Source organism: Chelonia mydas, chromosome 4, assembly GCF_015237465.2.
Source record: "Chelonia mydas isolate rCheMyd1 chromosome 4, rCheMyd1.pri.v2, whole genome shotgun sequence".
NCBI classification, from domain to species: domain Eukaryota; kingdom Metazoa; phylum Chordata; order Testudines; family Cheloniidae; genus Chelonia; species Chelonia mydas.
In genome coordinates this window covers 139,100,623-139,108,683 of record NC_057852.1, presented here as the reverse complement: position 1 = coordinate 139,108,683, position 8,061 = coordinate 139,100,623, and positions in this window count along the sequence as shown.

Sequence of the window (8,061 nt, the reverse complement as noted above, 5' to 3'; positions counted from 1 at the left end):
GGGGCCCCCCCCGCTCTGACCCCCCCCCGGCCAGGCTCCCCCCGCCCCGATCCCCCCCACGGCCGGGCTCCACCCGCCCCGATCCCCCCCATGGCTGGGCTCCCCCCAGCCCTGACCCCCCCGGACAGGAACCCCCCCGCCCCGATCCCCCCCACGGCCGGGCTCCCCCCGCCCTGATCCCCCCCGGACAGGGCCCCCCCCTGCCCCGATCCCCCCCACGACCGGGCTCCACCCGCCCCGATCCCCCCCCATGGCTGGGCTCCCCCCAGCCCTGACCCCCCGGACAGGGATCCCCCGCCCCGAGACCCCCCCCGGCCGGGCTCCCCCCGTCCCGATCCCCCCCCATGGCTGGGCTCCCCCCAGCCCTGACCCCCCCGGACAGGAACCCCCCCGCCCCGAGACCCCCCCCGCCGGACTCTCCCCTACCCTGACCCCCCCCGGACAGGGCCCCCCCGCCGGGCTCCCCCAGCCCAAGACCCCCCGGACAGGGCTCCCCACAGCCCGATACCCCCTCCGGCCAGGGCCCCCCCGCCCCGAGACCCCCCCGCTCTGACCCCCTCCCGGCCGGGCTCCCCCCGCCCCGATCCCCCCCACGGCCGGGCTCCCCCCGCCCTGATCCCCCCCGGACAGGGCCCCCCCTGCCCCGATCCCCCCCACGACCGGGCTCCACCCGCCCCGATCCCCCCCATGGCTGGGCTCCCCCCAGCCCTGACCCCCCCGGACAGGGATCCCCCCGCCCCGAGACCCCCCCCGGCCGGGCTCCCCCCGTCCCGATCCCCCCCCCCGCCGGGCTCCCCCCAGCCCTGACCCCCCCGGACAGGAACCCCCCCGCCCCGAGACCCCCCCCGCCGGACTCCCCCCTACCCTGACCCTCCCCGGACAGGGCCCCCCCGCCGGGCTCCCCCAGCCCAAGACCCCCCGGACAGGGCTCCCCACAGCCCGATACCCCCCACGGCCGGGCTCCCCCTAGCCCGAGATCCCCCCAGAAAGGGACCCCCCCCGCCCCGTTTCCCCCCACGGCCGGACTCTCCGACATCCCGATACCCCCCCAGACAGGGCTCCCCATCCTGACCCCCCTGGATAGGGCTCCCCGCCCCGATGCCCCCCATGGCCAGGCTCCCCAACACCCCCATACCTCCGGGCAGGGCCCAGCCCCCCGATCCCAATCAGGGACGGGCTCCCCACTGCCATACCTCCCCAGGCAGAGCCCCCCATCCCAATACCTACAATGGCCAGGCTCCCCAACACCCCGATACCCACCTGGACAGGGCCCCCCAACACCCCGATACCTCCCGAGGCAGGGCTCCCTCACACTCAAACCCCCAAACTGGGGCAGGCCCTGCACACCATGACCCTACCACCCCCAGCCCGGTCCGTGGTGTGGGGCTGGGGACCCTTGCCAGGCTGATTTTCTGGGGAGCACCCAGGCTAGTTCCCCACCCTTGGGAGCTCCCCGTTGCAGGCCAGGGCACTGGCTCTGTGTCTGGTGCAGCCCTGGGACTGGGCCCGGGGTTGGGTTTCCAGGCCGTTTGGGCAGCATCTGCCCGGGACGGGAGCCAGGAGCTCGGTCCCCCATTCCAGTGCCATCTCTGGCTGCCATTCGCTCTCTGGGCTGCTCCTTCCCTGGATCGCTGGCACTGTCCTGTCCCAGCCCCTGCCCTGCTCAAGCCCTGCCTGGCTCTCCAGTCCTCTGGGTTCTTGCCGCCACCACCACATTTCCTTCAAACCTCGACTCAGCCTGCAGTTGCCCAGCTCCCAGTGCCGACTGCCGCTCTCCACCATACAGCCGCCAACCGGCCTCCCCATCCAACCCCCCAACTCCCAGCTGGCACTCCCATCCCAGCCAGCCAACACCAACAGCCCAATTCCAGCCGCCTCACCCAGCCCTCCGTTCCAGCTGCTGCTTTCAGGGGCCCCTCTTCCCATTCTGACTCCCCGGGTCCAGCAGCCGCTCCCAGAGAAGATGCGTGGTGGTGGTGTTGTGAAGGCACTGAAATAACAGAATCAGAAATGTCGGGCTGGAAGGGACCTCCAGGGCTCATCTAGTCCACCCCCCTGCGCTTAGGCAGGACCAAGTAAACCTGGACCATCCCTGACAGGTGTTTGTCCAATCTTAAAAACCTCCAGTGATGGGGATTCCACAACCTCCTTTGGATGCTTGTTCCAGAGCTTATCTACCCCGAGAGTTAGAAAGCTTTTCCTAATATCTAACCTACATCTCCCTTGCTGCAGATCACCCATGACTTCTTGTCCTACCTTCCGTGGACATGGAGAACAACGGATCAACATCCTCTTTATAAGGGCTCTCCACGTGTTTGAAGACTCTTATCTAGTCCCCCCTCTGTCTTTTCTCAAGACGACACATCCAGTTTCTTTAACCTGTCCTCACAGGTCAGCTTTTCTAAATCTTTTCTCATTCTGGTTGCTCTTCTCTGGACTCTCTCCAATTTGGCCACAATTTTCCTAAAGCGTGGCACACAGAACTGGCCACCGTACTCCAGCTGAGGCCTCCCCAGTGCCGAGTGGAGCAGGACAGTTGCCTGCAATGTTTTACATACAACACTCCTGTTAACACACCCCAGAATATTAGTCTTTTGGTCCATGCATTTCAATAGGGGTTTTGCCCAAAAGAAGCGTTTAGGAAACAACGAGAAAGGGCTTTGAAGTCGGCTCATTATCAGGGATCCCAGAAATCTGTCTGCCGTGGAAAAATGCGGAATTTGTGTTTTTACAGAGAATCTTTCGTTTTTACATTTTGTGAACAAATAAAACCATATGCAGTGGAAGCCCATTTATCAGATCTGTTTGGGACCAGGGCCAGATCGGGTTGTTATACCAATAAAATAAAAACCAGCAGGATCTTATTAAAGGGGAAAAGGCAAAATACCACATTTATTGTGACTACAGAAAGAATCACAGTAAACAGTTAGTTTCGCTATAACATTCCATTCAATTTCATATTTATTCACACATTCATTCATACACACACACAGGTTCTGCAAGGTTGTTATCATAGTTACCAGCCTTAGAGTTGCTCATGCCAAGCCACTGGCCAGGTGGCCTGGACATGAGGAGGGAGCAGGGCCTTGTCAGATGCTCATCTGATGCTCCTGGAAGTTGGTTCGCAGAATCAGACCCCCAAAGTTCTCACTTTCTAGAGTCCATTTTTATAGGAATTTCTTCCTATGCCAGTCTACAGGAATTACTTCATCATGCTGTTGCTGGATCAATCAGCAGATGGCACATTCCTGACGGCTCCGTGCTGCCAGATGTTACCTTGTTCTTTGGTTCTCCCATCCTTGAGGCTGTTGGGTGGATTCCAGTCTGCCCTCTGGGGGTCCTCTGGTTATTTCCACTTGACGCCTTCTTCGGCCGATGGACATTGGATTCTTAGGCTGGCACTGATCATTCAATTATTATCCACACCAAGCATCCATCCACATACATCCTCTATCTTTATTTTAATCACAATTGTTAACAAAGCGAAATGAATACAACGAAAGGGCGGGGAGTCTCTGGGTTACAGAGTATTGCTTTGAGTTTCTCTCTGTGTGAGTAGTTGTTGTTACAAAGAATTGCTTTGAGAACAGACTCTGTCTTAGAATGTACTAACGCAATTAGCAGCTTGCAAGTTTCACACATAGAGGGAGAGAAACAGTACCAAAAACCAAGAGACCTCTTAATTAGTAATACCCTGGAATTTAAACTATGGGGAATCAAACTCATTTGTGATTTTAATACAGAACTTCTTTAATATGATCCAACATAATCATCAAATATTGGGCTAATCAGGAGAACTGGCAAAGAGCTTTCTATCCCTTATTTTAAGAGGGAGGGGCTTGTCTCAGGTGCTCAGCCCCAGGCAGCAAGGTCTGACCACTGGAGCCCCAGTCACCTGGGGCCAGGCCGCCATCAACCCCAGCTGGCTGGTGGTTCAGGTCATACAAAGAGCCAGTTAATGGAGGCTCAGATAAACAGGGTCCTACTGTCCAGAATACAGGCATAGAAGTATTTGGTATAAGTAAGAAATACAAATTGCAAGTCTATGAATTGTATTTCATTAGAATGGTTGGTAAGCTTCAAACTTGCTTACAAATTGTAAATATATCAATAAACCATTGTGTGCAACTGATACTTGTGTATATCGTGGCTAGGGAAACTAACGTCCAGTGCTTCGTTTTAACGGCATAAAAATATGGATTTTAATTTTTTTTATTAGAGAGTTTTTTGGGGGGGGGTTATCTCTGAAAGCTAGGGTCCTTGCGCATTATTAACAGTGCCGTGAGCAGAGTGTGCCACCTGGTGGTCAAGTGAGTGATTGCAGCCCCTGAACAAACCTTATATGACATGCTCCTACTGCCCCAGTGGATGGGGCCCAGGACTGGGACTTAGGGCGCCTGGGTTCTGCTTCTGTCTCCGCCACTGAGTGCCAGCGTGACTGTCGGCATGTCACCTCCCTGGCTGTGAAACAGGGCAGATGATACTGACACCTCTGGACAGTGCTTTGGGGTAGATGGGGAGTGAGGCACCTTCTCGGCCTGCCACCAAGGTCCGTTTTGTGGGACATGTCACTAAACTGCTCCCCTTCGGTTTAAGGATGCTTCTTGGGCCCCACTCAGCGCTGGGGCATTTCCACTGATTTCTGTGCAGTCACAGCAGGCATTAATTTGGGCCACCACCAGGAAAAAAACACCCGATGAGCCCATTTACGGTCGTTTAAAATCATATTTAATGGCACAATCTTTGCTAGGGAAGGCTACGCAGAGCTCCGTATTTCTGGATGCTGGGCTAAGGAGACAGACACGGCTTAAAGGAGCGATCAGCGCTTCAGGAGCTCCTGGTCTCCATGTAGGACTCCGTATTTTAGGATTCCTGGGGTCTATTCTGAGCTCGCCACTGACTCACTGTTACTACAGGGAAGTGACTCCCCCTCTCTGGGCTACTTTCTGCTGAGTTGTATCATGGACATAATGAGGCTTTCCTCCTTCTCCAGGGTGTTGTAGGGATTAATCCTTTGCAGGAAATGTTTCAAAGGTGCTTGGAGATTCCTCGGTGGAAGACACTTAGGCCCAGATCCTCAAAGGTGCTTTGGCGCCTAACTCCCCTGGATTTCAATTCCGAAGGTGTTTGGGTGCCTCGCTCCAACTGAAGGGGTGCACATGGGCAGCCTTACCTGTGTATTTGCTGGTTTTCAGCCGGTTGGGTTTTGCTCACCTCAGTGTTGGGCCAGGGGACACCTGCCATCAAGCAAGCTTAATTCTGCTTTAACGGCAGCTTTTGCCATGGAAGGTCCTATTCTCTGAACCGGAAGAGAGAAGGTGTTGGTAGGCGTTAATAGTAATGTAAGCGGTTGCATATCTCATGTCCTGCAATCTGCATACCAAGCCAGCCAACACCCCCTTCCCCTCCCTCCCCACATCACCTGGGCCCCACCAGCCCTGCTTCAGCACACCTCCCCAGCTATCGCCTGACCCACCCTTCACTGCATTCGGCCCCACAACCTGGCCCCGTCCCCACTGCACCTCCCCACTGCCAGCAGGGAACGTATCTCCCTGGAGTATTCACTTCCTGGTATGCGCAATGTTTCTAGTGCGGTTACTTCCCCGCCTCCGATATCCCATCTCACACAGGGCTTGGGCCGAGGGACAGCTATGGGCAGTGGTCCGGATCGTGCTGCAGGACAGCTGGGGAGTGGAGTTTGTGCCCGGGCCGGCATCATAGACCAGCTGTCTGTTCCAGAACACGGACAGTTTTATATTTGAGAGAAAGATCCCCTGGCCCTGCCCCATCCCTGAGCACAGCGAGGTGTCAGAGCTGGGATTGGTTCTGTGCCCTACGGCTGGTGTGGGCCAAATCTGCTCTCCTGCATGGTATGAGCTGTACGCCAGGAACAAGGCCCAGAGCATTTCCACCTGACTGAATCGCCACAATGTTTGGTAGATCCCAACCTCCTAGACTCTGCCGTTAAAGGGCCCCAAGATCAGGAAGTAGCCACTTCCCCCCCACTCCCCCCTGCCCCACAACCTCTAGGGCTAATAAAATACAGATTTTCTCCAACAACCAGTCCAAGGCTGCCCACCCGCCCTCATTTCCCACCCGCTCCCCGGCAGTCACAATTCCTCTCCCCATGGGCAGTGGGTATAACTGGCCAGGGGAGGCTAAGCCTCCCCAAACCCAGACCGTGGCCCCGCCCATGTTCCACCCCGAGGCCCCGCCCTAACTCCGCCTCTTCCGTGAAGCCGGCGGGGACTCGGACGGGCGGATCGGAGCTCAGGCTGGCTGGCGGCCAGGGGCAGCTCAGGGCGGCCAGGGGCAGCTCAGGGCGGCCAGGGGATGCTGGCAGCCGGGGGCACCTAGGAAGAGGAGAGTGGCAGGTAACGCACGCTGACACAGCATAGCATTTTGTCCCCCTCTGCTGGCCAGTCCATGCATTGCGGGTTTACGAGTCCGATGCCGCTGTTGGACGCTGGAGTGCTTTTCGATCCAGGGGTCCCGGCGTCAATCCCTGCAACTCACCGAGCCGTTCCAAGCGGTGGCTGGCACGGGCGTGGGGAGCAGTGGATCTCCACCTCTTTGGGGGAGATGGACGCAGAGGAGGCTGGTGCGTAAGTAGGTGGGAGTCTGTCCCCAGCATGACAGATCGTGCAAAGTCAGAGGCCAGTGGCCAAGCCAGAGGGGGCAGAGAGAAGCCCAGGCAGAGGGTGAGGGATGGGCCCAGAAGTGCCTGCAGTGGCGGAGTTAACTGCCCCAGGCTTTCACAGGGGCCCTAGGGCAGCTGGCAGAGCACTGCCAAATGCCCCTCTGAACCTCAGGGAAACCCACCCGGAGCATCATCCCTCCTCAGAAGCAGGCTTCCCCCTCCCAGTCGTGCCTCTGAAGCCATGGGCAGAGTTAGGGGCTTTCGCAGAGCCAGGGGGGCTGCCCGAAGGCACCCCTGAGCCTTGATGGTAGAGGGCACCTGCCATCGCCCCACATGGCATGGAGGAGGCGGGGCACCCCAGGGTGAGCAGTGAAAAGCCCCAGCTGCAGCTGAGGGCGGAAACCAGCTGGAAGCTTTGTGGGTGCTCCCAGGAGCAGGGCAGTGGGAGGGTTCAAAGGGAGTCTGAACTTCAGTCCAGCCTGGCTGTCACTCTGTGCCCATCAATCCACCCACCTGTCTGTCTGTCAGTCTGGGCCGATCAGTCCACCTGCCCGTCTCGCCGCTCGGACCCTTGTCTGATTGCCGAGGCACCAGTCTGGGCGGCAGAGTCTGCACCCCGACCGGTGGTATTTGGCTGTGTTCTAGAAATGGCCCCGAGGCAGCCGGGATTCGGGGAACAGGCAAGCGTTCGTTCTGATGAACCACAGGAACTCCCCTGTCTGAACCATGGCAACTGGTGCATTGCCCTCCAGGAAACGCGAGCCGGAGTCAAGCGCACGAGAGAACCCAAGGAAATGCCATTTAGGAAAGGTAAGGGAGCATGAAATGTGCTTAATGAGCTACGTGCGACGGGCAAAATGTCAGGCCTGTCCTTGTTTATCTTCCTCTTGGAAACGCTCCTGTGCTCTCCTCCGTTCTGCGCCCAGACTCCTGCCTGCTTCAACCCCTTCCCAGGCTCTGCTCCGCGCCATTCCCATCCCAGCGGGCTTCACTCGGTGGCAGGCCTAGACTTGAGCCAGGGACCCAGCTACAGCCTGGCACACGAGCTTTCTTCCGTGAGTTATACTCATTTGATTGCAGACAGGCACGTGCACGGGGGAGGGGGGAGGGAAGCAGGGAACCCCCCCCAGTAATTGTCGGGGACACAGAACCCCTCCGGCCCCGGGGCCACAGTGGCGGGGGTGGGGGCAGATAGCGAGCGCCTCCCGGCCCCGGGCCGTGCCGGGGAGGGCAGGAGGGAATAGCAAGCTCCTGCTGGGGTGGGAGAGGGGAAGGCAGAGCGAGTTCCTTCTGGGATTGGGGGCGGGGGGCACAGAACGTGCCCTCCCCAAAGGGGTCAAAGTTAAATGTCTGCGCACACCCCTGATTGCATAGGGGCCTTAACCCCACACTGGCTCCCACAGCCATGTCTGAACGGCCTG